This window comes from Phacochoerus africanus, chromosome 2 (genome assembly GCF_016906955.1).
Source record: "Phacochoerus africanus isolate WHEZ1 chromosome 2, ROS_Pafr_v1, whole genome shotgun sequence".
NCBI lineage: Eukaryota > Metazoa > Chordata > Mammalia > Artiodactyla > Suidae > Phacochoerus > Phacochoerus africanus.
In genome coordinates, this window is record NC_062545.1 from 97,770,533 (window position 1) to 97,796,823 (window position 26,291).

General features: G+C 40.9%; 1 protein-coding gene across 1 annotated transcript in view; it reads right to left on the minus strand.

The window, feature by feature from the left end:
• Nucleotides 1-26,291, minus strand: part of PSTPIP2 (proline-serine-threonine phosphatase interacting protein 2) — a 103,780-nt gene that overhangs the window by 61,917 nt on the left and 15,572 nt on the right. The window lies entirely within an intron of this gene.

A 26,291-nucleotide genomic window follows, 5' to 3' on the forward strand; every position in this document is an offset into this window, starting at 1 on the left:
CAGCCCCCTGCAAAAATGACCCTTCATCCTGCCAGGGAAACTCATTCACGTCACTGGTCCATTTTAACCAGGGCTACCCAGTTTTTCATCATGTCCTCGAACTTGTCACAGAGCTTGACTGCGACCTCTCTTCCACAGTCAAGAAGCCTGATCTGAGGGTCAAGGGCATCGATGAGCCAGACTGCAGGAAAGGGAGAGAGGGGCCGGCATCCCATGGTAGTAAGAAGGGAGCTCAGTAGCCAGCAGCCTCCTCACCGTCTGGCCCCAATTTGAGGGAAAGGAATTTTTTTAAATTTTAAATTAGCCATTGATTCCTATTTTATTCTACTCTGTGCTCTGGGGTTGGAGGAAGCTGCCTAAGTCTCCCAAAGCATCCCAGATGCAGTATATTTCAAAAATCAGGGAGTTTCCTGGTGCCACCATGGGTTAAGGATCTGGCATTGCCACTGCTGTGATGCGGGTTCAATCCCTGGCCCAGGAACTTCCACATACTGTGGATGTGGCCAAATAGATAAATAAATAAATAAATAAAAATCAAAGTCCCCCTAGGTCCCCAAGTGAATAAACCAGCAGCTGTAAAGAATAACCCCTAAAGTATCCCCTAGCGCAGCTAGTTTTCTGGTTTCTACCCCCTGAGCGCATGTAATAGATGGTCTAATCCAGATTCCAGTCCCTTAGGGAGGTTGATTAGGCTTCCTCTGGGGGACTCCTGGGGAGCTCTGAACTCACCCAGCCCCAGCCCAGCCCCCAGTCCAGTGAGGGAGGTATTTCTTTGCCACTGGGTGGGGGTGAGGGCTTCCTGAAGATGTCTCTCTGCCCAGCCCCTGACACTGGACAAGCACAACTTCTCTCTTGCATTTGCTGCTGCTCGTCCTGGCCTGGCTGAGCAGACGGGGTTGCCCAAAAGACCCAGCAGAACCAAGTCCTGAGGCGGATTTCAATGTGGATCTAGAAACTTCCCTGGCCATAACTCACAGAGCATTTCAAAAAAAGGATTATTATAAGCATAATAAATTGAGAGTTCCCACTGTGGCTCAGCGGTGACGAACCCAACTAGTATCCATGAGGATGTGGGTTCAATCCCTGGCCTCGCTCGGTGGGTTAAGGATCTGTCATTGCTGTGAGCTGTGTTGCACACATGGCTCAGACATGGCTCAGACATGGCTCAGATCCCACATTGCTATGGCTGTGGCATAAGCCGGCAAATGTAGCTCCTATCTGACTGACCCCAGCCTGGGAACTTCCATATGCTGCAAGTGCAGCCCTTAAAATAATAATAATAACAATAAGTATAATAAATTTTACACATGGGCATACAAATCAATCTAAGTTAGAAATACACCTAACTTTATAGGTTCTGGCTATTGTTTGAGCATAGGTTTAGGTTTCAGAAGCCTAAGGAAATAGCCTCTACCAAAGCCTCATTCTCCGCCTCCCACACACTCTTTTGTCTCAGCAGAATAGACTTCTGCGTCCTGAAATGCAGTGCTCAGCAGTAACTCAGTGGATGCCTCCTGAATCCACATCCAGCCCTGCAACCCCAAGGTTTCTGGATACCTTCTCTGAGCAACCCTAACCCTCCCTCTCAGACTGCTCAGCTTCTGAATTTGCTGTTTGCGATCCCCCACGTGAGTAGCCTTGCTGTCCTCACTCTACTGCAAGGGCCTGCAGCTTCTCTCAAGTCTTGAAACACTCCTGCACACACACACATACACCCCAAAAATTATGCACATCAAAGTCCTAGAGTAAAATTCTGTGGGGTGAAAATGGCTGTTGTGCTCCCAGCCAGATGCAATAGAAAAGAAGGATAAAAACAAAGCCTCCTGCATGAATGAGAGAATGAATGGGTAGAAAAGGTCAACGTTGGTTTGTAGACAGAGGGCTTTGGTCTTCCCAGAGAAGTACACTCAGGTTCTCTGTTTTATGATACTCGTTTGGAAATAGTAGTTTCCTTATTCTTAATTAAGGAAGGGTGCGGACACTGAGCTGGGCAGGGAGGGTGGAGCTAGACCAGGGTTTCCTGAAAACAAACCAAATCACCAGGCCTCCTAGCCACCAGCCTTAAAAAAACAGAATTGCTGCTTCAGATGCATGACTGGACTCCAACGTCAAGAAATGAAAGGAAACCTCCAAGGGGAAACAAAGTGTGCCCATGGCCAAGTGGTGGGTATCTGGCCTGGAAACTCCTTCCTATGCTGCTCACATATCCTGCTTCACTGAGCCCTGACTTCTCTCCCCTAGCTGGTCTCTCCCTTATCCACCAGGTAGGCAATGTGCACATCTACCCCAGGACCTTTGCATGTACTTTTCCCCAAGTGGAAATGGCAGCTTCTCCTCTTCACATAAACCCTACCTCTGCTTCAGGGCTGATTCAAAACCCAAGTCCTCTCTGAAGTCCTCTTCAAATAATTTTTCCTATAATCTCCTCTCCCTTTTCTGAATACCTAGAATGTTTCAGACTGATTCCTTTCATTTGGCTCTTATTATATATTAATTTGTGTTAGCATATTTTTAAAAATCAGTTAACTTCATAAAGCATGTCTGGATTATACGCAACCTTTGTCACCCACAATAGCTTCCATTAATGATAATGATGCTTAAGAAATGTCTTAATTGTATGCCACCTACAGACAAGGTATTTAAAAGGTCACAAGCCTAGCATAGGATGGAGTTCTTGGAGTCAGTAAAAGACACAGACATAAAATAAATGTGTACACATAGGAAAATTAGAGACTAAAACAGAATATGAGATTACATTAAGAAAATATATAATGAATGAGGAAGAAAAGAGAAAATAGGCTAGGGCCATCAGAAAAGAGAAGAAATAAGATTTAAATTGAGTCTTTTAAAATGACTGAGATTCACATGAGAAATCAGAAGATATTTCCAACCAATTAATACCAAAGAAAACACATCAAAATTTTTGAGATGCAGCAAAACATTGTTTATAAGGAAATTTGTAGCTCCAAGTGTTAATATTAGAAAAGAAAAAAAAAGGTTGTAAAATTAATGATCTAAGCTTCACTTTATGGAACTATGGAAAGAACCAAAAAAAAAAAAAACCCAAAAAAACAAAATTAATGAAACCAAAAGTTAGTCCCCTGAAAAGTTTAATAAAATCAGTAAATCCATACATGGGTTGATCAAAAAACAAGAGAGACAGAAAGAAAAAATGCAAATCATCAATGTCCTCAAGCTGACAAAGGGCATCTACAGAAACCTACAGCTAACAACTTAACAATGAAAGACCGAACACTCTCCTCCTATAAAGAGGAAATAAAGCTAAAGAAGCAAAAATAGGGAGTTCCCGTCGTGGCGCAGTGGTTAACGAATCCGACTGGGAACCATGAGGTTGCGGGTTCGGTCCCTGCCCTTGCTCAGTGGGTGAATGATCCGGCGTTGCCGTGAGCTGTGGTGTAGGTTGCAGACGCAGCTCGGATCCCGCGTTGCTGTGGCTCTGGCGTAGGCCGGTGGCTGCAGCTCCGATTCAACCCCTAGCCTGGGAACCTCCATATGCCTCGGGAGCAGCCCAAGAAATAGCAACAACAACAACAACAAAGACAAAGACAAAAAAAAAAGAAGAAGCAAAAATAATTTAAAATGTACATGTCAAAAAGGAAGTGGGGCATTCTTGCTGTGGTACATGCAACAGGATAGGCAGTGTCTCTGTAGTGCCAGGATGCAGATTTGATTCCCGGCCAGGCACAGTGAGTTAAAAGGATCCAGCACTGCAGCAGCTGTGGGTATAGATCACAACTGCAACTCAGATCTGACCCTTGGCCTGGGAACTCCACTTGCCTCAGGGCAGCCAAAAAAGGAAACATAAATAAATAATAAAAATAAAATAAAAAATTTTAAGAAAAGGAAATAGTGAAACTGCCTTTAGGAGTTCCCTGGTGGCACAGCAGGTTAAGGATCTGTGGCTCAGGTTGCTGTTTTGGTGTAGGTTTGATCCCTGGCCAAAGAACTTATGCATGTCACATAAGCACAGCCAAAATTAAAAAGAAAAACAAAAAAAATCCTGCCTTTATCTGCAGACAACACAATTGTGTACATAGAAAATCCTAAGAAATTTACTCAAAAAAAAAATCACTAGAACTAATAAAGTAACAAGACTGCAGGGCACAAGGTCAGTACACAAAAATCAATTATAATTCTATAGGGAGTTCCCGTCGTGGCTCAGTGGTTAACGAATCCAACTAGGAACCATGAGGTTGCATATTCGATCCCTTGCCTTTCTCAGTAGGTTAAGGATCCGGCATTGCTGTGACCTGTGGTGTAGGTCGCAGACACGACTTGGATCCTACACTGCTGTGGTTGTGGCATAGGCCGGCAGCTACAGCTCCAATTAGACCCCTAGCCTGGGAACCTTCATATGCCACGGGAGCAGCCCTAGAAAAGGCAAAAAGACAAAAATATATATATATATATATAATTCTATATACCAGCAGCAAAAGAAAATTAAACATCATTTACATGGCATAAAAGATATAAAATATTAAATAATAAATGCTTAAAAGTTTACACAAAATTTCTTCACTGAACATTACAATGCACTGCTGAAAGAAATAAAAATTAAGGCAGACATACACCATGTATCAATTATCTCCAAATTGGTCTAGAGATTCAATACAATCCCATCAAATTCCTAAAAGTCTTCTCTATAGGAATATGCCAGTTACCCTAAAATTTATAGAATTAAAGGGCCTAGAAGAGACAAAACAATTTTTTTCAAAACAATTTTTTTTAAAGAAAAAAGAGCTGACTTTAAAAGTTGCTAGGAATTTATAATAATCAAAAAAGTAAAGTACTGGGGAGTTCCCTTTCTGGTGCAACGGAAACAACTCCGACTAGTAATCATGAGGTTGCGGGTTCAATCCCTGGTCTCACCTAGTGGGTTAAGGATCTGGCATTGCCGTGAGCTGTGGTGTAGGTCACAGACTCGGCCTGGATCCAGAATTGCTGTGGCTGTGTCACAGGTCAGTGGCCATGGCTCCGATTCGACCCCTAGCCTGGGAACCTTCATATCCCACGGGTGCGGCCCTAAAAAGCAAAAAAAAGAAAAGGAAAGAAAGAAAGAGAAAGAAAGTACTGGGAGTTCTTTTGTGGCAGAGCAGCTTAAGGATCCAGCACTGCCACTGCTGTAGCTTGGGTCTCTGCTTTGAGGACGGACAAGTAAATCAATGGTACAGAACAGAGTCTAGGAATAGACTCACGTGTCAATTGACTTTCCTAAAGGTGCCAAAGCCATTCAAGGTGGGAAATGACAGTCTTTTCAACAAGTCGTCCTGGGACAACTGCTTAAAGCTGGGGGAGAGAAGTTCCTCTGCTCACCTCACCCACGGCTCAAAATGCACATATATTAAGGTGAGATGGGTTACAGACTCAGATGAAAAACCAAAATATAAAGTTTTTAGAAGAAAACATAGGCAAATACCTTTAAGGACTTGAGGCAGGAAAATATTTCCTACAGAGGACACAAAACATATGAACTGCTAAAGAAAAAGGCCACATGCTGGGAGAAGATATTCATATTATATATGCCTGTCAAAGGACTTGTATCCAGAATATATAAATTCATGAAATTCAACAAGTGAATAATAAAAATATAAGCCATCCCTCAAAAAGGGCATACCACTTTCACTTCATAAACACTTCATGAAACTTTCTTTTGCACAAAAATGTCATGAAAAGTTGTTTAACATGACAGGGCAATTCAACTTTAAGTCACAATGATATCTACTCATGCCCACCAGAAGAGCTGAAATTAAAAAGTCAACATTAAATGTAGACAACAATGCTGAACTATCAGAACTCTGATTCATGCTGATGGGAGTGTAAAAATGGTATAATCATTTTGGGAAAAATGGCAATTTCTCAAAAAGCTAAACATATACACACCCTGTGACCCAAAGTTCTACTCCAAAGCATTTACCCACATGAAAGGAAAGCATATGTCCACAAAAACACCCGTACAAGGATATTCATAGGACTTTTATTCAAAATAGCCCCAAACTGGAAACAACCCAAATGTCTAACAACTGATGAATGATGAACAATGTGTGGAATACTCATACCATGGAATGCTACTCAGCAATAGAAAGGAAAGAACTGCTGACACTGAAACCACGTGGATGAATATCAAGAACATTATGCCAGTGGAGTGCCCACCGTGGTTCAGCAGAAACAAATCTGACTAGCATCCATGAGGACGCAGGCTGGATCCCTGGCCTCACTCAGTGGGTTAAGGATCTGGCTTTTCCATGAGCTATGGTCTAGGTCAAAGATGTGGCTTGGATCCTGCATTGCTATGGCTCTGGAGTAGGCTGGCAGCTGCAGCTCCAATTAGACCCCTAGCCTGGGAGCCTCCATATGCCAAGGGTGCGGCCCTAAAAAGACCAAACAAACAAACATTATGCTAGTGAAAGATTCTAGACACAAAAGATATTTACTGTATGATTCCATTTACATGAACTTCTAGGACTTATTTCTATGATAAAGAAGTAAGAACAGTGATTGCCTGAGTCAGAAGAAATTGAGGGTGGACTAGGAAAGGCCATGAGGGAACTTCTTGGAACGATAGACTTGCATCCTATCAAGATCGTTCTGGGGAGTTCCCCTCGTGGTGCAGCAGAAACTAATCTGACTAGGAACCGTAAGGTTATGGGTTCGATCCCTGGCCTTGCTCAGTGGGTTAAGGATCCATTGTTGCTGTGAGCCTGGAAACCTCCATATGCCATGGGTGTGGCCCTGAAAAGACAAAAGACAAAAAAAAAAGATCTTTCTGTAGAGGTGTGAGTTGTATAGGTATGTGCACTTTTCAAAACTTGCTGATCCATGCATTTCATCTCATGTAAATTATACCTCAAAAAAAAAAAAGCCAAAAAAAATTGATGAGGAGTCAGAGGAATAATGGATGGGAGACAGTTACTAGAAGGAATGGAGGAAGGCAAGCCTTGAAAATGAATCTGGTCTTGGCATCCTGGGTGAGGCCAAGAGATGAAAAAGAAGGCAGATCCAAGCGCCCAGCAAACCTCCCAAAGACCCAGAATGTAAGGTTTACAATGTTCAAATTGTAAAGAGGTAAACAGCATTCAAATTTTAATCAATAGATTAGTATGTTAAAACATAAAGTTACTTAATTTTCTTTAAGACGAAAATTTTGCTGGATCCAGAAGTGAGCACATGTGTACCACATCCAGGAGATATGTGAACCAAAGAATTAAAAAAAAAAAAAAAAAACAGTCTTGAGAGACCAGCAGGCAGTCCAGACCAGGAGGGGTGGTGGGTTCAGAAGGAGGAAGTCTCTGTGGGCTGTCTGGTGGTGGGGAAGCCCACTGCCCCAACCCCAGCTCTAACACTCAAGTCTGGTCTCACTCGGTACAGACACAGTGTGACTTCCTCCCTAGCTGTGAGCGGCTCGTGCGGCAGGAGCCTCTGAAAACTGTTTCTAGCTTCCTGTTTTACCCTGTGGCCCCTGGAGGCAGAGGGGAAGCAGAGTACCTACAGCCTCCAAAGCTACCATCAGAATTACAGGTGGTGCCATCAGAGCATTCCCACATCCAGTTCTTTTTTCTTCCTTTTTCAGCCACACTGAGACATATGCACGTTCCCAAGCCAGGGATCAAATCTGAGATGCATCTACAGCAACACCAGATCCTTAACCCACCGCACCTAGCCAGGGGATCAAAACAGCAATGCCGTAGAGACAAGCCAGATCCTTAACCCACTGCATCATAGCAGGAACTCCCCCATACCCAGTTCTATGCTGTATCTCACACCCATCCTATCATGACATGTGTTACCCAGTTCCACAGTTTCTCTAGTTGTGGGCTCCAAGGACCACCTGTGCCAGAATCACCCAGGCTGCCTGTAAACAGGCAGACCCCTATGTCTCACCCTAGGGGTCAGGGAATCTTCACTGTTTATCCTCCTCTAAGGACTGTAACACTGTTTGAGAACTACTGCCATAGACATTACAAAAGACAAAAGAACAATCACAGTTCCTGGCTCGAGGAGTTGACTGCAAGAGGAAAGCAGAGAACATCATAGAGTGGAGCAAGGAGAAAAATGACTGTTAGTAAATGCAAAGGAGAAGAGGCCAAAGAAGACTCTCCATGGTTTGCATTTCATTTTATAACTTCTGATTTTGCATAAAAGATGCAAATTGCCATCGATGCCCTCTGCAAGCCCAGAGAGTCCCCCTAGAATGGGGAGGAGGCACTGACTTTGCGTTACCCACCAAAGCTGTGTTTCTTTGAAGACTGGCCATGGGATGTGTTAGGGGTGCTGCACTTTGCATCAAAGGACCACAACATGCTCCATAAACACAGTGAGATCAAAGTTATTTCCATATTTACAGCTGGAGAAAATAAGATACAAGGAAAAGAAGTTTTCCTTATTGCTGCCTCCAACCACAAGGAAAGGTTTTAACTTTCACCAACAACATTATCCAAATCCAATTATCCAAATATTATGTATTAAAACCTATATGGTGAGTTCCTGCTGTGGAGCAACAGGACTGGTGGCATCTCAGGAGTGCTGAGAAGCGGGTTCAATCCCCAGCCTGGCACAGTGAGTTGGGTATCCGCCATTGCCACAACTGCAGCTGCAGAGCACCCAAAAGGGAAAAAAAAAGTTTTTAATTAAAAAAAATAATAAAATCTACATGGCAACAAAATACTTGGGATAAAGGCCAAGGACTTCATTTTACCTGCCTCTGCTGTCAACTTTGATCTTTCTTTCCTATTTCCTTCCCGATCTCTTTTACCCAAAGAGAAAACCAAATGGACCAACTCACTTTACCTGCAAGTATAAATTATTATTAATTAATATCAATAATTAGGTCTAATAGACCTAGAATGCTTGCTGTGTTCCAAACAGCATTCCAAGTATTTTGCATGGGACATCTTGTCTAATTCTTATAACAATCCTATGATATATGTATAATTATTATCTTCATTTCACAGGACAAGAAGCTGGCTCTGTATTCTGAAACCACTCGACCACACTGCTTCTCTTGTTTGAGGGCAAAAACCACATCTCACTTTTTGCCAGTTAGTCTACTTCCTTGCTGTTCTAAATGGGACATACACAGGCTTTAATACCATACTTGGCTATGAATCCCATTTCCACCACACACAAGATATGTGACTCAAAGCTAATAGCTGAATGCTTCCTAGTGTTAATTTACTAGACGCTAAGATGGGGATTATTGGAAGGGTGAAATGAGATAATGTGCTCCGAGTCTGTCAAGTGCTTTACAAACTAAAGAAATTAAGAAAGGCACATCTGGGGAGTTCCCATTATGGCACAGCTACTACTACTACTAGGAACCATGAAGTTTCGGGTTCGATGCTTGGCCTCACTCAGTGGGTTAAGGATCTGGCATTGCATGAGCTATGGTGTAAGTCGCAGACATGGCTTGAGTCCCGAGTTGCTGTGGCTGAGGCATAGGCTGGCAGCTGCAGTTCCAATTGGACTCCTAGCCTGGGAACCTCCATATGCCGAGGGAGCAGCCCTAGAAAAGGCAAAAAGATAAATAAATAAATAAATAAACATAAAAAGCAAAACTAAAAATAAAATAAAGTAAAATAAAGGCACATCCAGATTTTTCAAGACCAGGCCACACAAACAAAAAAAGCATGTGTATTTGAACAATTTCTTTTCACTGAAAGCAGAAAGCAGACAACTATGAAAAAGCTGTTAGCCTTTCAAAAATAAGTATGTTGCCATCTGAGGAAGACACTGGAGAGGGGTCAAGGGGTAACTCAGCTTGAGCTATAGAAACTGCTATTGTTTTCAGCCATGTCTTCCTAAACCTAAAAGCAAAATCGCTACAATGGCTGTGTCCTTAAGCCTTCTCTTCAGCAGTAATAATGGACGTGAAGGCAAGAATAGAACCCCACCCCAGTTCCTATTCCAGCCTGGTTGTACAAGCCCACAGCCATGCCTCCCTCCCCCGCTACAACCCTCAGTCAAACGCTCCTGCCAGCTCTGTCTAGCCTGGATCCACACTTGCCATTCTCACAGGTCTGTGTCCCTCTGGTCAAGTCAGCAGGTCAATTACAAAGGCAATTCCAGACAATGGAAGATATTAACTGCTTGATGAACATTCTTCATTCCAGAAAAAACGTCACAGTGCGATAACTTCAAAGACCACCAGAACCCATCCCGGAACCGCCTGACACCAGCTTTGAAGAAGAATGCAAGCTTGCATCTACCCTGATCTTTATTTGCAGCCCTATTTTCCACTTCTAGATTATAAGGCCCCTTCCCAGTCTTTGCCCAAAGGAAGGCATCTCTTTAGGGCAGGCATTAGCCTGTTGGGCCTCCTTTGCCTGGCAAAGTAATAAAAGCTATCCTTTTCTACTTAAAACACACACACACACACAACACACATAGGCCACGCCACTCAACTGAAAATACGTTAAGTGAAAGTAAAACCTGAGAAACTAATTGTGCAACACATAAACTCCACATTAGGAAAAAAAAAAAAAACACAACAACTAGAAGGATATGCACCAAGATGCTGACAACAATTCTCTTTTTAATATGTTTCCGTATTTTCTACATTTTCCATAATATACTTAAATCACTTTTATAATCTGAAGCCTTTCTCCCTACCTCCATCCCTTAAAGTGAAGTACTGTTTCTCTCTCATCTGTTCCCAGACCCTACTCAAATAACAAATGATCTACAGCAACAAAAGAAAATAGGAAAAGCCCAATGAGGAAGCTAGGAATGTGTAGGAATTTCTGTAATGTGAAAAGCAGATGGGACGAGATGGAGGGAAGTTGGAAGCCAGTCTTCCAACCCACACAAAACAGCAAAAAGTCCATAAACTTTCCCAGCAAAGCCCTAGAAAACCCCAAGCTCAAATCATCAGGGGCTGAAACTGGAGCAGCCATGGAGCTATCCAGAGGGTGTCTGTAGGACACCGGGAACCCAGCCAGTGCCCTGCCCCAGGGCAGCTAATTCTGACTTTTGTGCCAAAGCTGCAGCTGGTGAGGACTCCACACTGCAGCAGGCTCCTCGCAACAACACGAAGACCAAAACAGCAACGATGACTGTCCCTAGGCACCATCAACGCTTCCACAGTAAAAATTTAAAGTAAAAAGGGTTCTGCACCGTTCTCAAGTCCTGTAAATGCCCTTCACTTCCAGGGTAACACCTTTCTCACTTTCTCACTCCAGACAGAGGCAATATCAGAAATTGTCATTATTTCTGGGTTATACAATTACCTACTTTGAAAACCAGAGATTATCAGGTGAAAAGCTAGGAACTAAATTTAAAAAAAATTTTAAAAAGCAATAGCTTTCACAGGAGTTTTCTTGTGGCACAATAGATTAAGGATCTGGCATTGTCACTGCTTAGGTCGCTGCTGTGGTGTGGGTTTGAACCCTGGCCTGGAAATTTCCATATGCTGAGGGTGTGGCCAGAAAAAAGAAAAAAAGCAATAGCTTTCTTATATATCAACAATAACCATTTAAAATGTAGTTTAGGAGTCGCCCCCACACACAGCTGGCACAGTGGGTTAGGAATCTCATTACAGCGGATGGGGTCAATGCAGAGGTGCAGATTTAATCCCCAGCCCAATGGCAGTGGGTTAAAGGATCTGGTGGTGGCAGCTGCAGTTCAGATTCATTCCCTAGCCTGGAAACTTCCATATACCACAGGTGCCATAATAATAACAATAATAATAATAAATAGAATAGAGTTTAAAATATAAAATCCTAATTCACAATGCCAATAAAACCTATAAGATACCTAGGAATAAGCTCTTTGAAGGAAAACTATAGAACACTACTTAGGAGTTCCCGTCGTGGCGCAGTGGTTAACGAATCAGACTAGCAACCATGAGGTTGCGGGTTCGGTCCCTGCCCTTGCTCAGTGGGTTAACGATCCAGCGTTGCCATGAGCTGTGGTGTAGGTTGCAGACGCGGCTCGGATCCTGCGTTGCTGTGGCTCTGGTGTAGGCTAGTGGCTACAGCTTCGATTCGACCCCTAACCTGGGAACCTCCACATGCCGCAGGAGCGGCCCAAGAAATAGCAAAAAGACAAAAAAAAAAAAACACTACTTAAAAATTACAGAGAAAGGTCTCAATACACCAAGAAGTTTATCTTAGTCCAAGACGGGAAAGTCCAATACTGAAAAGATTCAATTCTCAGAGTTCCCATCATGGCACAGTGGTTAACAAATCTGACTAGGAACCATGAGGTTTCCAAGAATGAAAAGTTGACAATATGAGGAAATTTATTAACCTGATAAGTCATGTTAATAAATCATTAACAAAAATAATCTGAACAGCTACATGTAAAAGAATGAAATTAGAAATTCTCTAACACTATATACAAAAATAAACTCAAAATAGGTTGAAGACCTAAATGGAGGACCAGATACTATAAAACTCCCAGAGGAAAACATAGGCAGAATACTCTTTGACCTAAATTGTAGCAATATTTTTTTGGATCCATCTCCTAAAGCAAAGGAAATAAAAGCAAAAATAAACAAATACACTCAACAGAAAAAAAAAAACTGAAAAATGAGCAGAAGACCTGAATAAATATTTCTCCAAAGAAAATATACAGATGGCCAACAGGCACGTGAAAAAATGCTCAACATCACTAATTATTAGTGATGTGCAAATCAAAACTACAATGTGGTACCACCTCACACCAGTCAGAATGGCCATCATTAATAAGTCAGCAAATAACAAATGCTGGAGAAGGTATGAAGAAAAGCGAACCCTCCTACACAGTGGTGAGAATGTAAATTGTTACAACCACTATGGAAAACAGTGTGGAGGCTCCTCAGAAAGCTAAATATAGAACTACCACATATGATCCAGCAATCCCACTCCTGGGCATATATCTAGCCAAAAATTTTATTGAAAAAGACACATATACCCCTATGTTCATTGCAACAGTATACACAATACCCGAAACATGGAAACAAGCTAAATGCTCATCAACAGATGAATGGTTAAGAAGATATGGTATATATATATATATATATATATGCAATGTAATACCACTCAGCCATAAAAAAGAACAAAATAATGCCATTTGCAGCAACATGGATGGAACTAGAGACTCTCATACTAAGTGACATAAGTCACAAAGAGAAAGACAAATACCATATGATATCATTTATACATGGAATCTAATACATGGCACAAATGAACCTCTCTACAGAAAAGAAACAAAACTCATGGACATGGAGAACAGACTTGTGGTTACCCTGGGGGAGGGAGAGGGAATGGAATGGACCAAGAGTCTGGGATTAGTAGATGCAACCTATTGCATTTGGAGTGGATAAGCAATGAGATCCTGCTGTATCGCACAAGAAGCCATATCTAGTCACCTGTGATGGAACGTGATGGAGGATAATGTGAGAAAAAGAATGTGTATATAGGAGTTCCTGCTGTGGCCTAGTGGTTAACAAGCATCCACGAGGATGAGGGTTCGATCCCTGGCCTCACTCAGTGAGTTAAGGATCCAGCATTGCCGAGAGCTGTGGTGTAGGTCGCAGATGCAGCTCGGATCCTGCACGTTGCTGTGGCTGTGGTGTAGGCCATCGGCTACAGCTCCGATTTGACCCCTAGCCTGGGAACCTCTATATGCCACGGGTACGGCCCTAAAAAGACAAAAAAGACAAAAAAAAAGAATGTATATATAGGTATAACTGTGTCATTTTGTTGTACAGAGGAAATTGACAGAACACTGTAAATCAACTATAATAAAAATCTTTAAATAAATGTCTAAAAAATTAAACATGTAGATTGTTTTAAGAAATATTAAATAAATAAATAAATAGGTCCTAATTAAACTTAAAGGCTTTTGTACAGCAAAGGAAACCATCGACAAATGAAAAGACAACCTACTGAATGAGAGAAAATATGTGCAAGTGATATGATCAATAAGGGATTAATATCCAACATATATAAATAGCTCATACAGGGAGTTCCCGTTGTGGCGCAGTGGTTAACGAATCCAACTAGGAACCATGAGGTTGCGGGTTTGGTCCCTGCCCTTGTTCAGTGGGTTAACAATCTGGTGTTGCCGTGAGCTGTGGTGTAGGTTGCAGACGTGGCTCAGATCCAGCGTTGCTGTGGCTCTGGCGTAGGCCGGTGGCTACAGCTCCAATTGGACCCCTAGCCTGGGAACCTCCATATGCCGCAGGAGTGGCCCAAGAAATAGCAAAAAAAGACAAAAAAAGAAATAAAATAAATAAATAAATAAATAGCTCATACAACTCAACATTAAAAAAAAAACAAAAGCAAAAATGGAATTCCCATTGTGGTGCAGTGGAAATGAATCCAATTAGGAACCATGAGATTGTGGGTTCGATCCCTGGCCTCGCTCAGTGGGTTAAGGATCCGGAGTTGTCGGGAGAGCTGTGGTTTAGGTCACAGACATGGCTCAGATCTGGCATTGCTGTGGCTGTGATGTAGGCCGGCAGCTATAGCTCCAATTCGACCTCTAGACTGGGAACCTCCATATGACACAGGTGCAGCCCTGAAAAGAAAAAAAAATTGATTACAAAATGGACAAAATAACTGAATAGACATTTTTCCAAAGAGTAAATGCAGATGGCCAACAAATACGTGAAAAGATGCTCAATATCGCCAATTATCAGAGAAATGCAAATTAAAACCACAATGAGACATCGCCTCACACCTGTCAGAATGGCTATCACTAAGAACACAAATACCAAATGTTGGCAAGATGTGGAGAAAAGAGAACCCTCACATACAGTTAGTAGGAATGTAAATTGGTGCAGCCACTTTGGAAAACTGTAAGGAGGCTTCTCAAAAAAGTAAAAATAGGAGTTCCTGTCATGACTCAGTGGTTAACAAATCCGACTAGGAACCATAAGGTTGCAGGTTCGATCCCTGGCCTCACTCAGTGGGTTAAGGATCCAGTTTTGCCATGAGCTGTGGTGTAGGTTGCAGATGTGGCTCGGATGCCCAGTTGTTGTGGCTCTCGCATAGGTTGGCATCTACAGCTTCGATTAGACCCCTAGCCTGGGAACCTCCATATGCTGAGGGAGCAGCCCTAGAAAAAGCAAAAAGACAAAAAAAAAGTAAAAATAGAAGTGCTATATGAGCCAGCAATTCCATTCCCGGGTATATATATCTGAAAAAACCTAACACGTTAATTCAAAAAGATACATGCATCCCAATGTTCATGGCAGCATTATTTACAATTGCCAAGATATGGAAGCAACCTAAGTGTCCATCAACAGACACATGGATAAAGAAGATGTGATTGATATATATATGATACACACACACAATAGAATACTACATAGCCATAAAAAATAAATTTTGCCATTTGTAGCAATGTAGATGGATTTGGAGGTCATTATACTAAATGAAATACATCAGGCAGAGAAATACAAATACTATATGATATCACTTATAGGTGGAATCTAAAAAAATACAACAAAGTAGTGAATATGAGAAAAAAGCAGTGTTCCTGCTGTGGTGCATGGGTTAATGATCTGACTTGTCTCTGTGGCATTTCCAGTTCAATCCCCAGCCAGGTGCAGTGGGTTAAGAATCTGGGATTACACAACTTAGAATAGATTTACAAGGAGATCCTGCGGAATAGCATTGAGAACTTTCTCTAGATACTCATGTTGCAACAGAGGAAAGGGTGGGGGGAAAAATGTAATTGTAATGTATACATGTAAGAATAACCTGATCCCCTTGATGTACAGTGGGAAAATAAAAAAAAATTATAAAAAGAAAAAAAAAAAAAGAAAGGATACACAGTTCTTTGACACCAGAACGTCAAATCCTGTCTTAATATTTATCTTTCCCAGAAAACACATAGGAATCAAAGGAAATCTTTTTGAAAATGCTTTATAAAAATATAAAATATAATACATTTTATTTTTGGTTTTTAATAGTACATGTCAGTGAATGTCAAATATCTTTCTGATGCAACGTCTAGTGCCCTATCGGCTACAAATTGAGGAACTACAAACATTAATCAGCAAATAAAATACATATCTACTAGAGTTGCTAAAAGATAAGCTGCAATATAACACACTACTTTGAATTTTAGCAGAGTAGCCAAAGATAAAAGAAAATAGTATGTCAGTCTCGTAATTGATCATTATGTCACCTACCATTCCTTATACAAAAACCATTCTTGTAAAGTGTTTGCTACAGGCCATTTGATTTTGTTCAGATGTGAATACCAGATCTAATTAAAGAAGACATTTAATTTCTAAAAAAAAAAGAATCTGGGATTGCCGATGATGTGGCTTGGACTCAGTCTCAGATGTGGTTCAGATCAAGCCTGGTCTGGGAACTTCCACATGCTGTGGCTGCATCTGGAAAGATGGTTGAGGGGGGGGGGTGGTTTTCAAGAAAAAAGCAGACTTACAGATATAGAGAACAAACTAGTATTTGCCAGTGGGGAGAGGGAAGGGGGCGAAGCAATACAGAGGTGGAGTATAGAATGGGCTATTAGGTATAGAATGGGCTGCAGGGATGTGTTGTACCGTCCAAAGAATAGAGTCAATGTTTTACAATGGCTACAGAGGGAGTGTAACCTCTGGGAACTGTGGATCACTATGCTGTGCATCTGTAACTCGTATGGCACCATGCAGTAACTCTACATCAATAACTATTTAAAAAAAGAAAAATTATGACTTTCTCCATAGATGCCTGTGGTAGGCTGAATAATGGACTGCAAAGACATCTAGGTCTTATTCCCTGGACTCCATGAATTTTATCTTATACGGAAAAAAGTCTTTGCAGATGTGATTGAGTTAAGAATATTGAAACGGGAAGATGATCCTGGACTATCTGGGTGGGCCCTGAATGCAATCACAAATGTTCTTGGTTTTTGGGGGGTTTTTTTATCCGCTTTCTAGGGCCACACCCATGGCATATGGGAGTTCACATGCAAGGGGTCGAATCGGAGCTGCAGCTGCCAGCCTACGCCACAGCCACAGCAACAAGAGATCCAAGCTGTGTCTATGACCTACACCACAGTTCACAGAAACACCAGATCCTTAACCTACTGAGCAAGGCCAGGGATCTAACCCTCAACCTCATGGATCCTAGTCAGGTTCATTAACCACTGAGCCATGAAAGGAATTCCAATCATAAATGTTCTTATAAGAGAGAAGCAGAGGGAGATTTGACACAGAAAAGAAAAGAGAATGTGACCACAGAGGCAAGACTGGAGTGATGTGGCCACAAGCCAAGATACACCAACAGCTACCAGAAGCTGGAGAAGACAAGGAACAGATTTTCTCCTAGAGCTTCCAGAAGAAGTATGGCCCTGTTGACACCTTGATTTCATCTCAGCGATACTGATTTTGGACTTTTGACCTCCAGAACTGTAAAAGAACACATTTCTGTTGCCTTGACTCACCAAGTTTGTGGCAATTTGTTACAGCAGCCACAGGAAAGTAATCCACAGCCAAAAAGGCCTTTGACAGTTTTCAGCACCCATTTCTGATTTTAAAAGAAAGTCAAGAATATAGGGATAGTCAGTACTTTCTTAAGGTGAATGTATATATGCATGACCATATCTCTACCACTTTATACTTGGAGGTATTAACCAATGAATTTGAGAAGATAAATCAATTAGAAATATAAGAGTTGGAAGAGAAATGAAACCATCTCCACTTGCACATGATGTAATATAAATAGAAAGATATTCTTTATCATTAAAATGTCAGTTCTTAATTTTAAAGTGTAATGCTAGCCCAATAAAAATACCAATGTTATTTTTATGTAGTAAAGAAAGTTCTTAAGGAAAACATAAAAATGCAAAAATAGTGAGGAAAAAACTAACAAAGTTATAAGAGAAGCCAGCCTACCAGACATTCAAACAGATTATAAGTCTTCACAATTAAAACAGTGTAGTACTGGTGCATAAATAGTCAAACAGACCAATGGAATGGAATATAAAGTCCAGAAATAGACTCAAGTACACATGGAAATTTAATATATGCTAAAGGTAACTTCTCCCATCACTGAGGCAAAAATAGAATTTTTCATTACTGGTTCTGAGACAACTATTAGCCATTTAGAAAATGATAAAAATAGATCCAAACCCCATTTTACACAAGAAATTAAAAATAGATCAAAGCTATAACTGTAAAAATGTGAAATCATACAAGTATCAGAAGTAAACATTCAAAAAGATTTTCTTTTCCTTTTTTTTGTCTTTTCTTTTTTTTTCTTTTTTTTTTGTCTTTTTGCCTTTTCTAGGGCTGTTCCTGCGGCATATGGAGGTTCCCAGGCTAGGGGTCTAATCGGAGCTGTAGACGCTGGCCTACGCCAGAGTCACAGCAACTGGGGATCCGCCACGTCTGCCACCTACACCACAGCTCATGGTTAAGGGTCACAACGCCGGACCCTTAACCTACTAAGCAAGGCCAGGGACCAAACCCGCAACCTTATGGTTCCTAGTTGGATTCATTAACCACTGCACCACGACGGGAACTCCTCAAAAAGATTTTCCAATCATAACTTAAAATCTAACTGCAGTAAAAGTGTCATAAATTTGATCATCTAAAAATAAAAACATTTTCATAGCAAAAATAATAAATATAAAAAGATAATTGAAAAAGTTAGAGAATATAAAATGCAACAAAGTAATAGCTAAAGCACCAATATCCCTAAAAGATAAGTAACTCTTTAAAACTTATGGTAAAGGGCCCCCAAATGGGCAAGTAATATGAACAGATCATTTACTTTGTGTGTATGTATTCCTTAAATATATTGAAAAATATACAAGCTCACCCATAACAAAGAGAAATGCAAATGAAAACAACTGAGATGCCATTTCTCGCCCCTCAGAGTGAGAAAATTAACAAGTGCGACAACACATTCTGTTGACAAGACTAGAGGAAACCCACTCTCAAATACTGCTGGTGAGAATGAAAACTGGTCCAAACTTCAGGAGAGGAAAGTTCAACAGTATCTAGCCAAAACATATGTGTTTACCTTTTGACCCAGCTATCCCACTTCTAGGAATTTACACTGAAGATATACATCCAACACAACCAAAATACATATGCACAGGTGACTCACTGCAACACAGTCTGTAACTGGGAAGTTTTGGAAAAAAATCTAAGTGCACATACATAGGAGAGTGTTTGGTAAACTATATATCCACACAATGGAATTGTACACACCTATGAAAAAGAATGAGGAAAATCTCTGCAAATTGCTATGGCGTGATTTCCAATCTATATTTTAAAGAGAAAAAAAAGCAAAAAGCAAGTTTTTATGCCATAGAAATTGGCAAAGGCTGCAAATCAGCACCACCAGTAACAGGAAAAATAAACACCCCATGCCCCTGATATTGAGAATAACATAGCACCACTTCTGTGAAGTTCATGCCAGAAATAGACAGCATGACTCTAATCATAAGGAAACAGGCAAACTCAAATTAGAGACATTTTACAAAATAATTCCCCTGTACTCTTCAAAACGGTCATAAATAACAAGGACTGAGGAACTGCTCCAGACTAAAGAAGGCTAAAGAGACTGATATAAACACAACACAGAAGCCTGGATCAGAAATGTTTTATTCCTTTGTTATAAGGACATTGCCAGGACAATTTGAAGAAAGTCTATATATTAGCTAACAGTTTTGTATTATCACCATACTGTGATGATATAAGAAAAGATCCTTATGTTTAAGAAATATATAATGAAGTATTTGTCAACACAGGTAAATCATGCCTGCAACTTTAAAGTGGTTCAGAAAAAAATAAATGTATGTATATATTTTATATGTGGATATATACACAAACATCTCTGTGTGTGTACGTATTTGCTTGAGGAATCCAAGCAAAACATACATAGAAATTCTCTGTACTATTTTGCAATTTTTCTGTTAATATAAATTGTCTTTCAAGTTAGAGGTTCACCCTAACAAAAGACCCTTTAAACAAAGTAAAAAAGACAAATGATAAATTGAGAAGAAGGAACAAAAAAAATTTTTGGTTGCTTTTCAGAGCCTCACCCACATCACATGGAGGTTCCCAGGCTAGGGGTTAAATCGGAGCCGTAGCTGCCAAGCTACACCACAGTCACAGGAACATGGGATCCGAGCCACAGCTCACAGCAACGCCAGACTCTTAAGCCACTGAGCAAGGCCAGGGATCGAACCAGCGTCCTCATGGATGCTAGTCAGATTCGTTAACCACTGAGCCACCACGGGAGCTCCAAAAGAGCAAAAATATTTAATCAAGGAGTGCTGCATATAAAGAGCACCTAAAATAAATCACAGTAAATATGAACAATTTGGAGTTCCTGCTGTGGCACAAAGGGATTGGTGATATTTCCACAGCAACAGGACACAGGTTCCATTCCTGGCCTGCACAGTGAGTTAAAGGATCCACTTGCTGCAGCTCTGGCATAGGTTGAAACTGTGGCTGAGATCTGATCCCTGGCTAGGTAAATCCATGTGTGGTGGTGAGCTGTTCATAAAAAAAAAAAAAAATGAACTTTTTTTTCAAATAGATAAGACACATAAACAGACAGTGCTCTTAAAAAGAAAAACAAATGGTCATTAAGCACTTTTTTAAAAAGAGAATTGATATCATCAATAATCAAAAAACACAAACAAAAAATGAGATATAAATTTTCACTACTCAGACTTGGGAAAGGTTGAGAATACCCAAAATGGCCAAAAAAAGTATAGGAAAACAGTTACTGTCATATTCTACTGGCAGGACTATACATTGATACCATCTTTCTGGAAGGCAAATAGGCAATGCAGATTAAAATTTTAAAAGTGTATGGCCTTTGGTAGAAATTCATCCTATATAAATATAGATAATTACACAGATTTGAAAAGATACGTACACAAGGGTGTTGTAATGACAAAGAATTGGAAACAATCTAAATATAGAGAAATAAAAATTAATTATGACAATCATACAGGGAGAAACTGAAGAGATATTAGAATAAAGCAGAAGTACACAAACAAAAATAAAAAGATTCACAATATATTGTTGCAAGAAAAATGAATGTTGTAGAGCCCACAATAAGTGAGCTTACATATATTAATAAACATACATAGCTTCGTTACATATAACAACAAAGACATAAGTCTAGACGGGGACATATCTAGACATCTTTGCTAGTGGCAACCTCTATTTCTGAACTGATTGGATTCCTACAACAAAATGGGACCTAAATGTAGAAGCAAGTTCACATTTAACTAAATACAGATTTATTCAATTTACACACAGTGAGATGACAGCTTTTTGAAAGATGATTATCTCTATAAAGTTAACATAGAAGGCATAAGATTTAGAAAATATCAGTGTTCAGAAAGTTGATTAATGTCCGCCATTACACGTCTAACCTTTCATATGATCCAAATTCCATGGGAGTTCCCGTCGTGGCGCAGTGGTTAACGAATCCAACTAGGAACCATGAGGTTGCGGGTTCGGTCCCTGCCCTTGCTCAGTGGGTTAACAATCCGGCGTTGCCGTGAGCTGTGGTGTAGGTTGCAGACGCGGCTTGGATCCAGCGTTGCTGTGGCTCTGGCGTAGGCCGGTGGCTACAGCTCCGATTCAACCCCTAGCCTGGGAACCTCCATATGCCGCGGGAGCAGCCCAAGAAATAGCAACAACAACAACAACAAAAAGACAAAAGACAAAAGACAAAAGACAAAAAAAAAAAAATTCCACACCCACATACACACACACACATACCCTTCAAGCACCTGAGACATTTACAAATCCACAAGAAAAGAAAGATTTACAAATCCACAAGGAAAGAAAATCTGAGAACTGAAGACAGGTGCTTTAATTCAAAGAGAACATTAGGCCACCCCTGAAAGCACTGCTAATGTGAGTCCTACGACTTTTCTAGTTAATGAAACAGGTTGAAGGTCTATAACTTACCCCTGAGAGGTGCATGACTATACATATCACAGGGTAAAACAAATGATGTTTCATTGCTCAGAAATACATACACAAAAGTCTCTTTCTGGTCCATGGCATTCCTGAGAATCCCCAGGCATGCCCAAGATACTGCCCAGGCCTGGGAGGTAAGCTAGTGTCAGGAAGAAGTTGTACCTGAAACTGGAAACAGGTCCTTAAATATAGGACCAACAAACTCCAAGGGAACAACTAATTCCAGCAATCTGGCCCAGGAAAGACAAGTAAGCAAGCCAGTTCAGAAACCAAATGTACTGCCACTACTGTCAAGAGCTAATAGAAACTGTAAGCCAGGAATCCAAAAGTAGGTCAAACCCAGGGAAATGTCTACTGTTCCAGCACCAGGTGACTTCTCACTCTGGGTGGAAACTTTGAACTCAATCCATAAAAATTGCCAGTAGCCTTTGACACATTTTGTGTCCTGGCCCCACTACAACACAATTTTTAAGGCCTCTAATCTCTATCTATTATTCTTCTAATTGATGCACTAAGCAAACCAGATACTCAAAGGAGAGTACATTTTGAGGTCTAAAGGTAATATATGACTGTGAAGACTCTTAGGTGGCCTCAACCCAGCATAAGGAATGGCTAGGATGCATTTCCCAGGGGCTAACTGGGAAACCTCAACTCCTTATCCCACGCTAAAGTCATCCAGACAGTCAACTGCCTTGATTTATCTGAAGTAAAGAAACTGCAAATTAATAGAACATATTTACTGTTAATAATAAGTTTTTCTAAGGTAAAACCTGGCCTCAGGGACCTCACTTCTAGCCAGTTCCTCCATCTTATCTATCTCCATTTCTGAAACCCCAATCCATAATCAGAAAAGTCCTCCAAAAACATTCCCTTATGGAGTTCCCTTGCAGCACAGTGGGTTAAAAAGCCAGTGTTGTCACTGCAGCAGCTCAGGGTCGCTGCTGCGGCACATATTTGCGCCATGGGCCAGGAAACTTGCACATGCTTCAGGCAATCCGAGAGCCCAAATATATACATAATCTCCATCTTCTAACCAAGGGTGAAACTGAGACCCAGTCATAAAACATGAATAGAAATACATAGGTGCAAAAAGTGTTACCCAACCAGAAATGTGCAAATAAATGCAATAATCTCCAAATTTGCACTTCAGACTGATTAACTTTGATTCTGAGGGATAATACCAAGTGATAAATTTTTTTCATTCCAGAAATCACTCATCCTCCATGTCTCAGTGATTCAGGCTTCCCTGACCCCTGAAATATGTGACTCTTGCTTCTACTTGTTCCTATTGACTCTATAGAATGGACAATTCGTATTGACCTTGAGGCTTTTTCAATGTTTAATTTAAATTTATTTAAGTTTTACATTCAGTTTTAGTTTCATCAGTGCCATTTCACTGAGGCCAGCCCAAGTTCAGTACATTTTGGGTTATCTGTATTTCTTGTCCATGACTTTTGAGCATGAGAATGTTTTTATGGTCAAATTTCAGGCTTATACATGTATTAAATGTTGGGATTTTAGAACCAAATAAGAAGTAGTTCTTCCAGTACATGTTCACCCGAGTTCACTGCCCTTTTTTCTTTTCTAACTCACTGATTTCTTACTCAGCTTGATCCAATGAATATCTTGCATGAATTTTCAGCACAGAGGATATTCAGGACTATTAGATGTGAAACAGTTAAAATGACATTCAGGAGTTCCCGTCATGGCGCAGTGGTTAACAAATCCGACTAGGAACCATGAGGTTGCGGGTTCGGTCCCTGCCCTTGCTCAGTGGGTTAACAATCCGGCGTTGCCGTGAGCTGTGGTGTAGGTTGCAGACGCGGCTTGGATCCAGCGTTGCTGTGGCTCTGGCGTAGGCCTGTGGCTACAGCTCCGATTCAACCCCTAGCCTGGGAACCTCCATATGCCGCGGGAGCGGCCCAAGAAATAGCAACAACAACAACAAAAAAAGACAAAAAGACAAAAAAAAAATTAAAAAAATTTTAAAAAATTAAAAATAAATAAAATGACATTCAGCTGAGCTAGATCAATAAATCTGAACCATTGAAACTAAATATCAACTAAATCAAGAATAAAACTTATGTCTACACAATCCTACACACAAATGTTGATAGTCGCTTTACTCATAATTGCCCCAAACTGGAAGCAACCCTCAAAAGGGAAATAGGCAAACTGTAGTACATACATACTACGGAATATAATTCAGCAATAAGAAGAAAGGAGCTATCCAACCACAGAGAAAAATAGGAGAATCTTAAGTGCATATTGTTAAATAAAAGAAGTCAGTCTTAAAAGGCTATAAATTGTATCATTCCAACTATATGACATTCTGGAAAAAGCAAAACTATGGAGACAATACAAAGGTAGGCAGTTGCCTGGTGTTCAGGAGAGCAAAGAATGATGAATAGTGAACTTTTCATGTCCGTGAAACTACTCTGTATGACACCGTAACGGCAGGTCCCTGACATTACACATTAGTCAAGATCCATAGGGAGCTCCCTGGTGGCCTAGCAGTTAAGGATTCAGCATTGTCACTGCTATGGCTCAGGTTTGATCCCTCACCCAGGAACTTCCGCATGCCAAGGGTGTGGTCAAATAAAATAAATAAATAAATAAATAAATAAATACCAAAACCTATTTCTTTTGTGTGTGTGTGTGTGTGTTTTTAGGGCCACACCATGGCATATGGAGGTTCCCAGGCTAGGAGCCGAATCAGAGTTATAGTAGCCAGCCTACACCACAGCCACAGCCATGCCAGATCTGACTGACCCACTCCACAGCTCATGGTAACACTGGATCCTTAATCCACTGAGCGAGGCCAGGGATCAAACCCGAGTCCTCATGGATCTTAGTTGGGTTCATTAACCACTGAGCCACAACGGGAACTCCCCAAAAGCTATTTTTAAAAATTACTGAAACTACCCTTGGAACATGGCATGCCTTAGCTTTCTAGGTAATTACTAGAAACAAGTTTTTAGTGATGTGATCACTTCAGCAAATGGGCTTCTGTCAAACTGATTCTTAGCAATTTGGCCTGCTTCCTGCTGAAGTGCCAATCTTTCTGTTCCTCAAACACACCAAGCCCTTCCTAGCCTTGCTGCTCTCTCTCCTTCCTCCAGCCGCCTGCAAGGCTAGCTGGACCTTACCCTTGATTTTGCAGCTCAAATGCCCTCTTCTCAGAGAGGTCCCAGATAGTGACTCCATCCCCACATATACATCCGGTGACTATCCAATCACACTGTGTGGGAGGCAGAATAACAACCACTGCCACCGGGAAAGATGCCCAAGTCATAATCCCTGGCACTTGTGAATATGTTATCTTTCACAGCAAAACTAAGTCTGCAGTTGTGATTAAATGAAGGCCTTTGAGATGAAGAGATTATCCAAGTGGACCCAACATTAACCACAAGAGTCCTTAAAAGACAGAAGCAAGAGTGATGCGATTACTGATGCGATTAGTGGCCTCTTCAGGGCCACTAGCCAAAAAACGAGGGCAGCCTCTGGACACAAGAAGTGGCAAGAAGCGGAGAAACAGGCTTATTTCTCCTAAGCCCTCAAGAGGGAATGCAGCCCTGCAGATACAATTTTACCCCAGTAAGATTTCTGCCATCCAAAACTGTAAGGCTGTTTGTGTTATTTTAAGTCACTAAGTTTGTGGTGATTTGTTATAGCAGTAACAGAAAACTCATACCCTCTATCTCCTTCATTACAGTCACCAAGATCCTTAACGTGTATGATATATTTATCTGGCACCATGGGTCTCACGCACTAGACTATAAGTATCCAAAATCTGGTGTCATGTCTAGGCACTCAGTAAACACTCACCAAAATCAGGTTTCTTACCCCAATCCTAATGGGTATCATCATCTGGATGTTACAGATGCAGACACAGAGATTCAGAGAGGTAACACCACCAACCCAAAGTCACACAGCAGTAGCATACATAGCTGAGCAGGGCTTCGAAACCATGCTCACCCAGGGCTGAAAGCTGTACCACTGAGCCCTGAGATAAAAACTATGGAATTAGCCTCATGATAAAAGTACAGAGATCCCTGTGTGGGCACAGAGAAGTACTGTCAGGGCTGGTAAGACCAGGACTCACAGAAGGAGGACATTCTGGAAGCCCTGAGGAGGAATTTTCTAGCTGGAAATGCAGGGGTGGAGACGGTTATTTTTGTTTAGGTAATTTGAAATTTTTTGTCTATCAAGTAAAATTTAGAACCCATGGAGATGAGAGTATAGTTTATATTCTATAAAAACTTTATATAGTTTAAAAAATACGTATTATATATTCTATTAAAATTTTATATACTATATAAACTAAAGAGGAAGTTAAAAAATGTGGAAACTGGAAGTTCCCCTTGTGGCACAG